The sequence below is a fragment of the Varroa destructor genome, unplaced genomic scaffold (genome assembly GCF_002443255.2).
Source record: "Varroa destructor unplaced genomic scaffold, Vdes_3.0 BEIS01000004.1, whole genome shotgun sequence".
In the NCBI taxonomy this organism is placed as follows: domain Eukaryota; kingdom Metazoa; phylum Arthropoda; class Arachnida; order Mesostigmata; family Varroidae; genus Varroa; species Varroa destructor.
In genome coordinates this window covers 11,991,313-12,008,913 of record NW_019211457.1, presented here as the reverse complement: position 1 = coordinate 12,008,913, position 17,601 = coordinate 11,991,313, and the positions used below count along the sequence as shown (strand labels likewise).

General features: G+C 39.7%; 1 long non-coding RNA gene across 1 annotated transcript; it reads left to right on the top strand.

Moving 5' to 3' along the window:
- Nucleotides 1–1,486: 1,486 nt before the first annotated feature.
- Nucleotides 1,487–5,942, top strand: LOC111249922 (uncharacterized). The gene is made up of 4 exons (XR_002673122.2): nucleotides 1,487–1,755; nucleotides 2,154–2,225; nucleotides 3,696–3,807; nucleotides 5,532–5,942. It is a non-coding gene; the product is annotated as an uncharacterized LOC111249922 (long non-coding RNA).
- The last annotated feature ends 11,659 nt before the right edge of the window (nucleotides 5,943–17,601 follow it).

Sequence of the window (17,601 nt, the reverse complement as noted above, 5' to 3'; positions counted from 1 at the left end):
GCAGCGCCATTCTAGTGGAAGCGTACACTGCACGAAGAACCACCCAAACGTTCGTCCGCAGCAGACCTTGCATGCGTGTTTACTGCTACATGGACAACTTTTGTAACTGAAAACCGCGCAAAAGTTTACGTCTCATTTTGTCCCAAAGTTTCTGCGCGATGTTTACTACTGTCCGCTTTGCGGGTTTTGTGGAGTTGTATTTTGCAGCTGAAACAGAGCCTTTGTTTGCGTTCTCGAAATCTCTGCTTACAGGTCGACAAGAGGTCTAACGACAGTACCAGACGTAAAACTCTATTAATTTAAGGTCCACAAAGTATTACGGCTAATTTCTTCGATAATTTTTCCATTGCACTATAATTCACACCTGCGACTTAAGGCATCGCTTTACGAACGCCGATGTCGAAGATACTCTTTAATAGACTTCCTAAGACCATGAAGTTCCAAAAAGACGACGAAAAACAGTTAACAGATGATGCAGTTGACACGCGACTTCTCATTGCCTTGCAACATCTTATCCAGCACCGGTTAATACGCACTCATTAATCAGATTCCTATGCAGAATTGTTACGGCTCGCGTCTCTTGAATCAATGTGAAACAGCTAGAACAATACATAGCTCCCGGAAATGAGCTTATGTTCAGGTTCAAGTCAGATCCTAATCCAAAAAAAATTCCGACCTGCTTCTGTGTGAAGCGGTCAAATACTAGAAGATGAGTAAGAAAGGCAAAGCGAGCTACTGCGAGAAAGTGATATGGTAAACAAACCAAAATTATATCTTCCCATAAGATCAAGCACGGCAAAAGTTTACCCCAAAAACTTTTTTGTTTGCATAAATTGTATCGTTCATATCGCGCAACCAAATGAACACCTTTCAATAAATAGCAAGTAACATTAATAACCGAAAGCTTAACGGAGACGTTTTTTAAATATTAGCTAAATGGGTTCAAATCTCAGTAGATGGAAGACATGAAGAACGATCACCTTAGTGCATCGTAAATTGACTCTAGTTTTAGGATTTGAATGATATTAAATTTTCGTTAAAATGCACAATTATTTTTTAACTAATCTAATTGGTAATAAGGAACAGATAAAAAATGCGTACATTTGGCCATCGCTGAAAATTAGGGAGAATGAACTAAATGAAATTTAAGATGGAAATGGAAAGCTTTATCGGTAAGGCAATAGTTTTTGACAGGGACGGTTAATCTTTCCAGACAAAAAGCCATAAATCTTGATCTGCTCATTAGTAAAACGCATAAATATGCTTAAATGGTAATTTTTTATAACGTAACTGTCTTACGGCATGCAGTTTGAATTTCAAATGAATCAAATGCTTTAAGCTTTTTTTTATTTTCGTCAACAAAATGAAAACATTAAAATGGGTTAAAAAGAACGCATATAAATAGAAATAATAATATAAGCATATACACTCTGATATAAGTGATTAAATTTTCAGCGATTAACTTCGCTATCTAACAGCTCTTCATAACAATCCTCGGTTTTGGGTCTTTTAGAAATTTTCTGCTGCACTTACCAAAACAATCTACATATACCTTAGTTATTCGGAGCCACTTCATTATCTATCTAAGGTGATCCCTTCAATACAATCGAGCAAAATCGTATCGAATTATACATATTTAAGCAGACATTATTGTTACTCGATTGTTCAATTTCGTCTAATCAGTCCACCTCAGAGGGCTGAGCTGTGCAGCAGTGATTAAGGTGCAGGAACTAGCCGCTGCCTACTCATAGTAAGGTAAATGTACTATATATATTAGTTTCAAATGTAACACTGAGTAATTTCGCAGACATTTTAGTTGTACCTATACAGCCTCGAACCCTGGACACCTAACTGCGAGTGTTTTTAGTGCTTAGTGGTTCGCGTCGGTTGATTTATCATTCAGTGATTTATTTTGTACATTTATAGCACTGTAGATTTTTTGTCTTACATCTTCTCTTACATACGGTTCATCTAGTTTCGGTAAGTAAGCAGGCGTCAGTAGATTATAGTATTAAAGAATGAGCTTGATCATCAGAGTCACGCCGCAAATATACCTAAGAATGGAACGTAGATATTTATTCAACAAATCGTATTAATGTTTCCGGGCAAAACTCAGCTAAATAAAACTTAAATCTATTTCGTTCGTATTATAGGGATGCGATTTTCAATTATATTCTTGGCGGCCTTGCTGATTTCCGAAACCCAAGAAGCTTATGAATATGTAAGTACGTATCATTTTGCTTTTTGTCATTTGTTGATAAGGCAAGTGTAGTCTTGAAGCTAGAAAGTATATTCTGTAAATAGACCGTGTAATTTAAACATAACTGTGAATCTGAAGCAAAAATAGGTCTTAAATGGGAGAAAACATCGCCTTGATGCGGCTAATCAGAAGATCTGTATCTGTTTAACGTTAATGGCTTGCTATAGTCGCACATCCATCGCGCAATAATAGCAAGGAGTAGTCCTTTTCTGTTCACTGCTGAGCGTGTTAAGCATGGTTAACATGCTCCGATTGCACACCGTCTGTTCTCCCTAGTCACCGTCCATCAAGTCAAAAATAATTTTAAACGCCAGGTAGACTACAGTTTCAACTGGAAGCGATTTGCGGTTATTTTATTTGTGCCTATGGTTTACATCAGGCCGCTGTCTGTTGCAAATATATCCAAAAACAATTAACGGAATTTAGATTGTTTAATGCCATTTTTGCTCGTAAAGCTGATTCCTAAAAATTTTAGCGGTCCACAGCAACCCGGTGTAAACCTTAGATTACGCCCTAACCTGTTTGTTGGATGTGCTAAGGATAGAGCTACTGACGTTTGCGTCACCCCTGTGACAGGCGGCGGTAGAAACTAAATATGCGCTTCAAGAAAAGCTCCATATATGTGGACATTGGATCAGATGGGCAACATGAGCAACGCAAGTACATGCGTCCGTTATTATAAATACATCCAATATTATAGATTCTGACAAATGGCTTCTTCAACTTCTGAGAACTCGAACCTCCATACGGTGCCAACAATGCGTCTGTTTCAACTGTTCTGAGTAATTGCTTTTTATTAGGCCGCTGAATATTGACGAGTGACGAAAATTTAATCTTTATGAAAATTGGAGATTATGTGAGATGTCCTATTATTGAAACAAGATTATCAGCCTAGTGCTCGTTTCGGTGCGTTATTGGTCTGCCTCGCACCATAGTTTTCACCGCCGGCGAACCTGGCCGATAGGGCTTGTGTGCCTGAAAATGTGCCTGGAAGTGACTTCTACAAAGAGTATGGAAAAATATCATATATTCCACCGAGATGTATGCCTTTTTTCCATTCGTTACTATTCGACCTGTTTCCCAGGAGCATGAGATGTGACGTTCTTGTGATGTACATAGCGAAACGACAGCGCCATTCATAAATTTGTCCTGGCCTGCCCAGTCCACCTTTTGTTCGTGACAACTTTGATTGACTCGTTGCTTAATTGACCCAACCGGTCATCGATAATTTTTGTCCGCCTGCCTGCATTACACAGATGGCGATTACGTTTCGTTTATTCGTGAAGTAACCTACGAATATCTGTTGATCGATCTGAAGTTTTACGACAGTTAGTGAACAACTATTCAATCTTGATCGCATACGTTTTTAACTGCATTAATTTTGGTTAGTGATCTTATATATTCTCTGAATTACCTTTGTGTTTCATCGTTCAAGGATGTTTTGATGACGCTACTGACTACTTGAGTGCTGCACTTAAGGAAGTTCTCTCAGGCGAATTAGAACAAATGGCGGACCACTACATTTCCATTATAAAAGGAAATGAAGAGTAAGTATCATCCTGTGAAGCAAAACTTTTCTCTCTTAAAGTTAAATTTTCTTGCATACATTATATTCATGGAAAAATGCACATCCGGAACCCTTCTATTAACCAAAATTCACTGGGAACGTTTGTTTTCGTTAGCCTATTCTTAGAACCGTACAGTTCCGTTTCTATTATATATATATAATATATGATTCTCATATCGTTTTAGATCGAAGAAGTTCGAAAATGATAAGCTTAGCCTTTACAGTGGCATTATAGTACCGCGGCTCAAATACAGGGCGTGCAAAAAATATTCACGATTTAATCTGTGATATCATGTCAAGGACCCTGCTAATAGAATTTTATTATAAATATAAAAATGATGAATGTGGGTCAGTACTAAATATATTAAAGGATCCGGAAGTAATCCTCAGAGTTATGCCTTTTTGCCTAAGAAGTCTTCGACTAAGTGTATTTAAAAAAAAGAAATTCTAAAATTCGAGGCTGTTTTACACTTTCTTTGTAACGTAAAGTAAAATCCGATATAGAAGGGTAGAGAAACTCGTCTTCACTGGTAAATTGGCCGCCTCCATGGAAAATCTCACGCTTGGGTATAACCAATGGATGATGCAAATTGTTTTTTTTCGTTCGGCCTTTGAAGTGAAGTCGTAGAACAGACCTTTAAATCGTAAGGATATCGTTTCAAGGCCTAGAAATTAACATTTTTAACCTGTGAGAGTTAGTGCATGAATATTCTGATCGGAAAATAGAAGCGTGTCCAGTTGTCCCTTTTGTACTAATCTCCGCCGGGATTTAATAATTGAGTAACACGGTTTACTTGTTTTGATCCTAAGAGACAGAGGTGATTCTTTAGGCCACCGTTACAAATGTTGTTTTTCACAGAAATCGTAGTTAGTCACATAGAGGTACCATATTGCAGGACGCTAAGGACATTTATTTTGGGATCTCCTTATTTTTTCTTATATTGTTATTGCGCGTGCAACCCATTCAAATTTGTTTCGCTTGAAATAGTTACGATGTCGGTCTTGAGAATAAATGATCATGTACCTCAAATAGAATCCCTTTAGCAATTACTGACCGATCGTCAAAAGCGATTTCTAGTCGTTTAGGTGAATCCTTGAAGACGACAAAAGGTACATTGCGTGTTTCAGGCTATTCAGTACAAACTGAGAAGATTACTAGCGCTATTGTTTGATCGAAAACAAATACTCAAATGTTCATGTAGCGTATTGTGAGAGAACTCACAAACAGGTAAATAGGCTTTTAGCTACCGTGTTTTAATGCAGTAATAAAAACGGCACAAACTATTCAAGATGTGACGGCTCTGAAAATGTCTATAGCAATAGAAAGAAATTTGCTGTGTTATATAGATTATTTCAATTCCAGAACGTGTACCCTTGATCAATGATAGAGATTCAGTAGTTGCTTGATACATTAAAAGAGCAATTTATAAAAAATACGAAACAAGAAAGTTCTTATTTTTCGCTAAGCTTTTGTTACCACTATTAGTATTTTGTGTGGTAATTTTTTTATATGAACTGGGTGGCACTCTACCAGCCCTTGACATGCTATCTTGCCCAATTAACCCATATTATGTATATTTATGGGTGCAGGTAAGCACATACCTACTATTTGCTTACACTTAGCTGAATAAATAAATTGTTCCGGAAATAGAAATTAATAATGTCAGAATCCATTCTAACAGTAGAATTTCACTGAACCCTCAGCAACAGTTGGTGCAGCCGCAAGGACGAGGATTGCCGAAAAATCGAGTTCAGCCAGATCCGTGAATTTTTAACTGTCTATATTATTCAGAACATCACAAATGCAAACCTGCGTGTGTTCGATATTTATTTGTATGAAGCTGAGACACAGACAAAGCATGAACACTTTTTAGTAACGTGTTTTCAATGTATATATGCCTACGATATTGACGCGTGTGTTGATGAAGTGGTTGGTATAATTGCCGCGAATAGAGGATATCTATGAGCCGCACCGAAACAGCAAGCTAGACAATCCCGTAGCAGAGAACTGGCGGAAGTTACAGCTGAGGGACGACCATATTTATGACGCTGTAGGTATTATTACGTATCGCGCGTATGAAATCAGAAAAACAGCTTAGAAGCTGTTGAATAAATTCAGACTAAATAAATAGTTGTCATTATTTTTTCTATTCTAAGATGATTTGAGTTCAGCGCAAGAAGATAAAAAAAAATTGGCCACGAGAAGCCCTTTTTCTTTCATTGTTCTTTCTCGGCTGGAGAAAATGGAAAGAGGAGAAGCGAAGAGCATTCCTGACGGAATTGTGGCTTCTGTATATATGCATATAACCGAACGATGAAAATCCACATACTGCTACATGTATTGCAGAGACCCTTCTGGTTAATTACTAGTCTCGAACAGAGACTGAAGAAATCTCTGACAAATTACTCGTAAACATAGTACAACCGCCTTTATAGAACGCAAACTTTTCTTTCAAACCATTTCCTACACATAATATCAGTAGAGAAAACGTGGATAGGCGTTTAACCCGGCCAAAGGATCATCACGATGATTATAGTTAGAATATAGATATGCAGACGTCGTCGACTACGCAATGTCTCTGTAGCCTTTGTTTTACTGGAGTGTTTGGAAAGGCGCAGTCGCACATGCCAAACTGTTTCTAATACGCGCTAAACTTGACTTTGAAATAAATCCCTCCGTCCTGATCCTGATGAGTGCCATCAACCGCATATGGCAGGTACGAACTTTGAGATCTACCGTTCAATAGGTCTCGCATGTGTCCTTTCATTCACATTGATAGCCCTTACAATAAGCGAGTTTCGCATAAGTCTCAATATATTCGCGCCTTGCACCGCCCGCAATTCCGACACAATGCGCGATCCCTCGACAGTTTCGGGAGATTGCACTTTGTAACTACACCGAACATGCTGCCACGTCTTGTTTATTTTCGCATAACCATTAAATCACATTTATCAATGAAATTTAGAAGTGATAAGAACCCTGATAAGTGATACCGCGGTAATTCGGTGACGACGCTTTGCATGTAACCTATAAGTTGGCTTATCACTGGTAAAGAATTTGAAGTTATTCCAAGAATCATAATGCATGGACGCCCTAAATTTAAGATTACGAAACTTGAAGTTAAGCCGTTCATGCTCATGGAACTCAACGGACGCTTTAAAGCGACTACTATGCTAAAAGCTCTGAATTTTCTGAATGACTCAGCAAAAATGTGATCTGCCTGTTCGACGTATTGATTGTTTTCAACAATATTGATATTCCATGTCATGCTCATGGTCCTCGCTGTGTAGATTCAATTTCCTCTGACAAATATTTCCAAAAAAACGTCAGGTTTTACTGTTAAGCTGCAGTTACTAATAGGATACTGGATTGGGCACTGCTTAGCAGAAGAGCCGACCAGGTCACGATTGGAGCTGGAGACGTGCTAAAGTGACTAGAACAAAAAGAAGTAAGTGCTTGCTTTTTTCACTGCTACTTCTTTTTATACTTTACATTTCTTAATAACCGTCGTCAATACAAACGTTTCATTTAAACATTCCCACCTGTTACATTGACACTAGAAAAAAATGAGAATAAATGGGTTGAATGCTGAACACAGGTAAAGTGGACGCTTTGTAACGAAACACAGCGAGATTAAGAAAGGAAACAAAAACCGTTAAGGCTTAAAAGCAGGATGCTGTTTGCGGAGGACCAGCTGGGCCTGATGCTGGCTTCGTCCGGGAACGTATTGCCTGTGATCCCTATATGCTAATAAGAATTGTTAACAGACCTGGTAGAAGAACTTATTGAAGCAGGTGCGGCTGGTCTAATTAAAAGAACATTTGATAAGGGACTATTACTGAAGAGCCGATCTATTCTGGATTCGGCTGTCTGTTTCCAGATCTGTAACCAGTTAAATATTCAGCCATACTTTTCTTGCCATATTATTATATAATACAATATGGTGGCAAAAAAGAACATTTTCAAAGAAGGACCCTAGCGTTAAAGGCTCGTTATGACAAAAGCACTTACGAATATTTAAGAGACAGTACGGGTTTGCATTGTGCCGTGAGAATAATTCCAATATATAACTCTAAGAACGTCAAACTATGTATTTCATTCCTCAAATACAGAGGAAGTAATTGACGTAATTTCTGTCCGAAATCCTTTCAAAAAACTCAAACAAGTTTGAATGCTCGATAATTATGGGAAAAGAGGATACAGAGACCAGTAGAATTCAACGGTTTGAAGAGACATAACCGGATTTTTGCTATCTAGCGGACAAAAATAGTATATCAGGTATGTGTGCGTATATCCAACCAAGGCGAACGCTAGACCAGCTAGATATATGTGAACGATATGTGCCATCTATGGCCACTAATAAAAACCGCTCTATTGCATTTTATTCTATTAAAATCCGGATTGACGTTCTTCTCGTCTTTGACATCCACTTAATCACCTAAGTAGGTCATCAAAAGGATGTAGTATATTATACATCCAGCTAACTGATTGTGCCAGATGTACAATTGGGTAGCTATGGGCGTTGCTTGCCATGTGACCCACGTTTTTGCATGTTCGGCCTGACGCAAAATGCATCGCCATCGCCAACAGTATGGCTCATGTTCGTATTCAAAGTGAGTTCAAGAATTCTAAGCATTATCGAATTAGCTTGCTTTTACACGGCGGTAAATCATAGAGACAAAAACACGCCGCTTTAGTGTAATCCTTAATAGTTCCAAATAATAAATAACTAACAAGATCGAATTCAATGTACTTCCTACTGTTGAAGCGATGCGCGCCTTCCTTGTAAATATTGCCAGCTTGATAACAATGGCAGGTCTCTCACAACTCTTTTACCACAATGTAACACAATTTATTCGCAATTCTAGTGATAATTTACTGAGAAAAATTTGGCCCAATTTTCAGCGTTAGCAAATAGTTACCATACCATTTCATACGTATGTTGACAGAACCTGAACTAAGTCCAGCACAACATACTCCGGCTATACCTTTTTTGACGGCAGCAAGTTCTCGCTATATCGAAAAGGTGATCTCGTTAACTTTTTCATGTCGAGTGATCAGAGAGAGAAAACTTACTTTGTTCCCTAGTTAAATTGCTGCTTCGTGTTAGTAGTTTAGTTGTTACCTTTACAAATGATTAACACTCGCTCAAACTGTCAACTGTTCTGCTCCGAATTAATCCATCGCAGATGATCTGAACCGCGAAATAATTACCACGAAAGTCATCCAGAAGGATATTCACTGCATAATTAAGTCCAGCCGAAACCTGCAAAAGGCAAGTTTACATTGTGGAGTATTAGCCGCGATGTGAACTACTACAATATGCCATGTTTCTTCTATTCGGCTATTCCTGCTAGACTTATCTGGGTCTTCCTCCAACAGATCGATGAAACGGCATAATAACAAAATACCATAGTAACCATTTGTCAATGCTGAAATTTGAACTAGGAATGGTTTCGCGTCCGTGGTGCGCGTCAAAATCAACAAAGTTCGAGAGCGAGCGGAAACACAAATGCATGCTACAGCAAGCCCTGGCATATCCTTGCCTCTGATTGCGGAAGACGGTTATTATATCTTGCTATGTATATTTCGGACGTCTGGAAGCCAGTTTCAACAATATGTTGACGTCGTGTGATATTATTCCTTCAATATAACTAAATGGCAAGTTTGAAGATTTTGGCCCTTCGGAAAACATCCGAAATACAGTTTTGTGGTATAAGAACAGATCAAAGCCATACAGCGGTCCCCTAACAACAGGCCCTTAGACCTGGATAATTTACGAAACGTGCATCTCAAACAGTCTTGTCCAACAAGCAACTAGCACACCACTTGGTTGAATACCGGGAGCATACTAGTGGCATGGAAACAATTTCTTCTATTGATCTTCAATGCTAAAAGATTAGCAACAGAGATATCGTTTTGGCGGGGATTAGACAAAAAGTACATCCGCTCGTGATACGCCTCGATTATAAGGAGGCATTGTAGGATAGCGCGATTTGCGGAAAAGCTTGCTGAACATTCTTGGATGGATGTTCTTAAAAGAGCGTTTCCAGAATGCAGACGATTTGTATTTAGTGTATTCCTTAATTTGCACACTGCATTTAACTCCGGAACATGGATCGACGAATTGGCCTACCATAAAACCCCGATGAAGATTAGTGAGTCATCTAAGGCCGTACTATAATCTGATGGTGTTATATTATATGACCTGTTATCCAAAGGAATGGCTTTTCCCAGGCGTAGTTTCAGTCGATTTTTAGTAACTTTTCTAATCATTGTTTCCTCACAATAAATAACATGCGGACACCCGTCACTAAAAAACATCATGTACGCGGATGCTTTTGTCCTCTGTAAGTGTAGCCGATTTTGCCCGCGAAAAGCGTAATTATTGCCTTTGTTATAATTATGGCCTAGAAATTAACCTACAGAAGACTGAAGCGGTAAAATTTAGTCCTGGCCGTTAATCAGCTGAATCAAACATGCTCCGTTTAAACGACCAGGTCTTGGAGTGCCTAAACAAATTCACCTATTCAAAAATCGTATTATGGCAAAACATAATATCGTCTGGAGGAGATATAATAAAGGAGGAGAGAGCACGCAAAGCTCTTGCGTCTGTCGCATCATCTGCCAGCATAAAAAGACTCCAGTTTGACATATCATTAAGAAGAGCATAGTACAGCGTTCAGTCATACTGAAGATAACTACGTTACGCAGCTCAAATCCCTTAACAAAGTCAAACCTTTTTTCCAAAGAGAATGTTCTGGGTCTTCACCGTCGACGAAAAGCCAAACGATCCACTTGCCTGTAGATACGCCGTGAAAAACATAGTATAGTGACTGACTGTAATCAACTATCTCTCTAATGGCCGTGAACAAAAGTTAGAAAAAGTATTTTATACACTTTGGAGTATTCTTATTGCTAAAATGAGTTTTGTTTTATGCTTATCATCATAATCATTGTAATCACCATATTACTGCTGGAAACGCCACCTACGCTGCCGAAGTTACGTGTTCCTCTAGTAAAACGTTGACTCCCAACGAAATCTGACACATCGATATATTACCGACTTCCTTCGTGAAGCACAGATTCATACACAATCCTATACTTTACGTTAAAGTAGGGAAAAAGGAACATAGAATTTCGTTTTTCAGAGCGTTTTTTCTACTGTTTAATATTGATCAGCCAGACGAAGAGAGCCAACTTTTTTTTTTTGGGAATAGCTGTTAATCTACCCATCCTTATCAAATTATACATAATCGTAGACGCATTTATACGAAGCTTTCTGACGCTTAAATATTAAAACTTCAGTATAAAATGGCCGGGACCACTCTTCAAGTTCACTGTCTCCCAACATCAACAAGCTGTTTTTTGTAGAGGGTCTCAGTTTTAGAGTTATCACCAAAACACGAAACGTTCGGTTTATGGAAGATATATGGGCTCAACCCTACTGGTTGGGCTTAGTATTATCGAAATCACTGTTCGCTAATGCTCAGTACTTCTTTTGAGGTTCACTTCGAATCACGCTAGATCTTCACTTAACAATACTATAGACCGGTAGGAAAAAGTAGCTAATGCCACTGGAGTATCGTGCCGGGCTTATTCTCGTCCAGTCCCCCCCCCTCCTCTCGCTCTAAACAAGCTAACCCCTTGCACAAGAGAATTACCTCTTCTGTGTGTCCTGTGAATGGGATAATAGATCGTCTGTCATGTTGCTCAACCGTAATTTCACGGGTTGTTCTTTTTTCTTCAAGACCCTTTTTGCCGGGGTCTCACGGAAATCGTCATTATTCGATCTCGCAGTCGAATAATAAAGGACGCTGGTCCCTTATGTCCGTTACCAAAAAAAACATCTTGCTACGCCTGTCATCTGTCTATTTGTGAGCGTCGTACAGGTCGCTAGCATGTGGTGCGCTGTTATCTTCCAAACCTGCAGTGCAGAAAACCGACGTCCTATAAGGCCTTACCAACTTTGTGAGAGTAGCTCTAAAACGCTCCGGAGGTAGTAGCCAATTTTTTCATTGAGACGTGCAGCCTAAGCCTACACGTTGAGGGCGATGTGCCCTATCGCCATTCCTAGAACAAAATTAGGTATTGCTTTCTACTTTTCGTGCCATATTCTCAAGACCTAGCTTTCCACATCCTCCGTCGGATCGCCCGGGACAATGCACTTTTTTTTTTTAACTCTCAAGTCCCAAGAAATGACGCCTGCCAGAACCACGATTGTGCTGAGCGCACGGTAGGGTGTGATAACCCTAAGCGCAAGGATTCGCTGGGCACCTCTAAGTAGCTTCTAAACCGTTACCTCCAAAGAATCAGGTAGTGTCCAAACAGGTGTCCGAAGAGCGCAATCGATTCTGCTACTGCCGTCAGAAGCCTCTTAATTCTTCGTCGGGGTCACGGACGTTTGGCAGTACTCTGGCAACTTCCATAGAGGCTCTAGTGACCTTTATGACGACTTATTTGATTTGGTGCAATACCCTCATCATATATAAAACTGGATGCCGAAATATCTTTCCGTGTTTATGAGGCTTATTATCTCCATTTCTAAAGTGTGCGTAAGATGTTGGTATTCTTTCTTGCCGATAAGCAGTATAGCCTCTGTCTTTGCAGAGACAAGATATAGCTCACGTTCTTTCGTTCACATCCAGATCGAATTTGGTTTGTTCTTCTTGGGAGTTCCTGTGCCGCCCGGGTATTAGCAGAGTGCAGGTCTACTAGAAAAACTAAATGTCTCACGACGCAAGATTAAACCTGTGTAGGTTTCACTGAAAATCGTTATATCTTTTAAGAACTTGAGTTGAAGAAATAGTTTACCTCACTCCTGGGCGGTTCAACCATTTTTTGATATCTGGTATATAGCCTCTAGCTCAAATTGTAAGTTCATTTGCTTGCCTGCCTGCCTGTTACCTTGCTTGGCTCCTATTACATCGTCCGATTGTGCTTCCCATAGTTGTCGTTCCTCCTTAGCTCTGAGGTCTCACAGGGGAGATTTGGGCAGGACTAAAAGCATTCACATGCTGACCGTTCAATAGACTGAACGATTTGGCCAGTCGTCATTCATTGTGCTTTCCTCATCTTGTCCGAGCTATTCACTTAACTTACAGTAAGTTCAAGCTATACCGATGAGGCGAAAAGGTCTATCGGGACAGCCACCGACATACGTCATCCGCGTTTAGCACCTTTGAAGAATGTCAAAAATTATCCATTGCCGGTTTTATATCTTATTTATATATCATATATTTTAATCCAGTATCCAGTTGTGCGGCCAAGTCTGACATCCGTGACCAGTGTGACGAACTTCATAGAAGAAACCTAATCAAACGTATCTGCTACTTGCCTATTTGCATAATTCCTTCATTTTTAACTCTCCCATTGACAATCTAGTTGCATCCATCCATTCCGGAACAGCCTGCATTGCTTTTTTAGCATTTAGTTCAATTTCTGTTGCTATTTTGGCCTTTACTGTTATTATTAATTCATCCGCATACGCAAATAGTCACGCACCGTTCGGAAAACAAAAATTACACGGCATTCCAAAGTAGTGGCCCTATGGAGCTCTAGCAAACTTCGCCTCAAACTAGCTAGCAAACTGCCTCGTTTGCGATAACTTTTTTTTATGTAGACAGTTGGAAATTACACTAACAAAATACAGAGTTTTCTTCCCTAGCTGAAGTATCAAGAATGAGTTGTCACTGGAGGCTATTAAAGGCATTGCATAACAGGATCAGCGGTCGCAACTGGCGTGTCCCGTTCCGGGTGTTACCCGATCTATGACCGATAGGACCGAACGATGCTTCTGGAACACACGCTGCATGCCTGACGAAAGTCCGTTTTCTTTTACAATAATCCGGAGTGTCTTCTCTATGATTGCTCCAAATCCCTTAGTAAATGAACAAGTGAGACGTATAAAACTGTGGCTCTGATTACCTTCAAGCATTAGTACCACTTCTGCTGCCTTTTCCATGTAGCTAACACTATGCCTTATCTGATAGTTCTGGGCCCAACTCCGCAGCTATGCTAGAAAGTGTTTTGAGGAGGACCTTGGCTGTGATTGGTGGGACGCTATCTGGCCCATTTTTTTTTCACCTTGCTTAGTCCTCTTAGCTGTCGTAAGCATCTTTTACGTTTTGCAATGTAACGACCGGTGTTTTTCCTTCAACTGCATTACCCGTAGTCATTGATTCTTGAGCAACGTCCGCTTCGTGCTTGTTTCCACTAGTCCTTTAGTGCTAATTGTCAGGTAAACATGAGAGTCCTGCTTTTGTCATTGAATAGCCGGCGTTTTTCCTCTATTTTATTCTGTCTTCAGACCTACACAGGGAAGATTTGTCAAAAAATAGTTAAGCGTAAACAGTGTCTAGTACAAACATACACCGAACATTGGAGCCAAACTTGGCTAGAAAAAGGTATCAACGGTTGGCGGAGAAAGTGAGTTGGAAACCTACCGAGGTCACTGATAACTTGACAACATTCGACTCTACGAGGCGTATAAATGTGACCAGAATATTAGCCAACAACAGACGCCCGATTCCAAAATCGAATTAGCTTATTAAACGAATTAAGCATCTAACTTATATGGAACTTGTTAGCGTAATCCTTAAATATAATCAATCATGTTGGGTGCCGTTGCTTGTTGGGCCGAAGCTAAAAAGTTGCTTGAGCCATACGAAACATCTGGATCGAAAATTTCTTTTTTAATCGTCGTGCAAATCTGCATTAAATACTTCAACTAAGCTGCGGTTGATAGACTCAGACTTAAACTCGTAGGTAATAACAGACTGCGTTCTATTATCAGGACGTGCGATTTTTGGTCCCACCGCCTCCAAATGCTTCCTACAAAAAGACAACCTATGTAAGAGCAAAACAGTTTGCCTACTCTAAGTAGTACTTAACGACTTGGCACTCAACGCTTATGACCATATTTTTCGTAGAACAATCTCGAGTTCTGGTCCTCCGTGAAAAGAAAACTGTTAGCTCGTGCCCGTACGTAAATCGTAACCTGCTTTTGGCTCAGCAGAGGTGGGTACTTGGACCATCGGTAACAAAAGGAACCTTATGAAGCTTACAAATACTTCGTACTTTATAGCCAGTTCTACTGGCGACGTTAAGTATTGCTGTTTCAGACGGTTGGCTCTTCCCAACAGCACGAAATGAAGCATGTATCAGTGGTAACCGGTTTCAAAGTTCACGTTACGTACCTTTAGGTCCCAGCAATGATGGCCTGGTAGGTACTGTATTTGCCTACTAACCTTAGGAACGCATTGTGGTATACGTTCGAACCTGGGCATAGACAGACTTTGTTTCGTGCCAAGAGCTGGCCGTCTGATGGAATACCTCACATCGATACCGGACGTAAAAACCGGACGAGCGTAAAACATAGAGGTTTACTAGGCTGCCACCGCACTATTACAGGGACTGTGGACCCTTTGCTTAGTTCTAACCGTCTCTTGGTGATACCCGAATGCTGCGCTTGATTCTTTGAATCGAGCTTTGGAGCACGAGAAACGACTAATCACTTCTCTCTAATTCCAATAACCTCTTGTGACGTGTGGAGCTCATGATCGCCCAGGTGATAATACATTCTCCGGCGCTTTTGATAGATAGTGCGACTATTTCATCATCCAAGAGTTACCTTAAGCAAACGTCTCTAGAAGCGGTCATCAGTGCCATACATTAGGATCCTACTGGTTAATCCCAATATATGGCCCATTAAAAAATGTTTATGTTTCGATTCCGAACAGCGTCACAGAATCACCAACGAATTAATAAACGATACTCAGTAGCTCAATAACGGCTACCGTACAGAAATACGTGTCGCTTCTCAGCTGCGAATAGATAAGTAGTGAGGCTTTCTGTCCTGCAGAATAGTTCCATGGAGCATTGGCCACAGGTTGCTGCTGACGTTTACATCACTGCAGTAGCGTGCAGGGTGTCTCAGATGCCCTTAGAATGAATAAATGCTATTATTTACGGATTGCACAGAATAGATAACTGGTTACATTTTTGTAACTGCATATTTTAATAACAATAGTTATAATCGATCAGTATCTAAAAAATTAACGTTTAATAACGCCGTTTGCGTTACTCTGATTCCTGTTCTATAATTACAACATTTTACAACAAAATTACAATGTTCGCATTTCTTTGCGATCCTATCGAGGACGATTATGTACGATTTATGTAAGTAAGCCCCCCTCCCCCCCTCCCCCCAGGCATTTTTTTTCCAGGATCAAGCCTTTTAGATGAAAAATACGCTTCATATGACTGCCTGTGTATCACTGTATTATAAAATCGTATACGATTTGTATTCATACCTAGCTTCTGACATTTTAGTCCACTTGCCATTGTTGTGGTGTACAAATTCTCTGTTATAGTATGTGAGTCTAGCATTCTAGTTGAAAGACTAGATGCGCTGTAATTTTAATATATTTTTTTCACTAATAAGTTCTTCCGTGTAACGTCATATCTTCAGATCGGTGCAGGTATTCTCTGATCTATCTATTTTGAGACGAATATTGTTTTGCATTGATCGCATATCGATAGTATTTTATGGCCCGAACATATGGCGCTGATAAATATACTCCATCATATATTAGACCTTATTTTTATTCGCAAAAGTCGTGTAGTATGCGCCATTTAAATCGTTAGCACTATCTATTATAAAGCTTTATCTCTCTTAAATGTTCATGCTCTTTTATACCATATGTTTTCTTTATTTTACTGGGCTGTTTTAGGTAGTTTGAAGGCCCTGTGATCTATTGTTCCTCCAAGTCATTCGTGCTCCTGAATTGTAGAAAATGAGTTATTTTTTTAATCCACTCACTCCGCAACCTGAGAGTTGTATGGAACGACTAATCCAATTGGCTTACAAATAGGCGCTCTAAGAATGCTGTAGTAGTAGGGTGGATGCGCGGCGAAATGGTCCTTCGGCAGTGTCTTTTTTATAGGGTCGAGGAGACGATTTGGAACTCACTGATCCTGAAGCACAGCTTAGAACTCCGGCTGCGGTTTACGTACCTCAGTTGTTTTCCTTAAGGATTATATTTGTTTTGGAGTATCGAATTTTTAAAGGAGCCTAGTTCGTCGCAAGTTCAAAAGCCGTCGATGAACGAGACTTAGCATAGGGTATTGATTAAAATATTTAGGTCCTGGCACGAGTTAGAGCAAGACTGCTTCCGCTATATGATGTCCTCCGTAGTGCATTTTACTCTATATCTTCTATATATGCACTTATGTATTCAAATAAACATTCATAGAATAAAAAAAAAATTACGAGGTGTTATTTTTAACAAGGGTTTACCTCTAAAAGGTCTAAATACTCTTCCTTGTTGATCACTACTCCATGGAGTCAGTCAGTCCATATCGTCGCGCCTGTTTCCCACACGATAGAAATCTAAAATAAAGAAGCAGGGATAATAACAGGATAACGAGACCACCCTGCTTAATCTAAAAAAATGCTTTGGTACATAGATTACCGTTTTTCAAACCTAACACAATTTCGAAAAGAACCGATCAGTGAGCGTCAGCTATGTGGAAATGCTGGCCGGCAAACTTGTTGTTTGACTAGACATTTGTTTCTAACAGATATTGAAGACAATTCAAAGGCGGGTGAGACGGCTTAATGAAGCAGACAAGAAAGGGTATCAGAAAGAAAAAAAGGACAGCGTCTCTACCGCTGAACGAAAGAGCGGATCACAGTAGATCAGTAAAGGAAAGTCCGCTGCGATAATACGACTCGCTCTGATTTTACAAAATATAGAAAATTTTCAATGA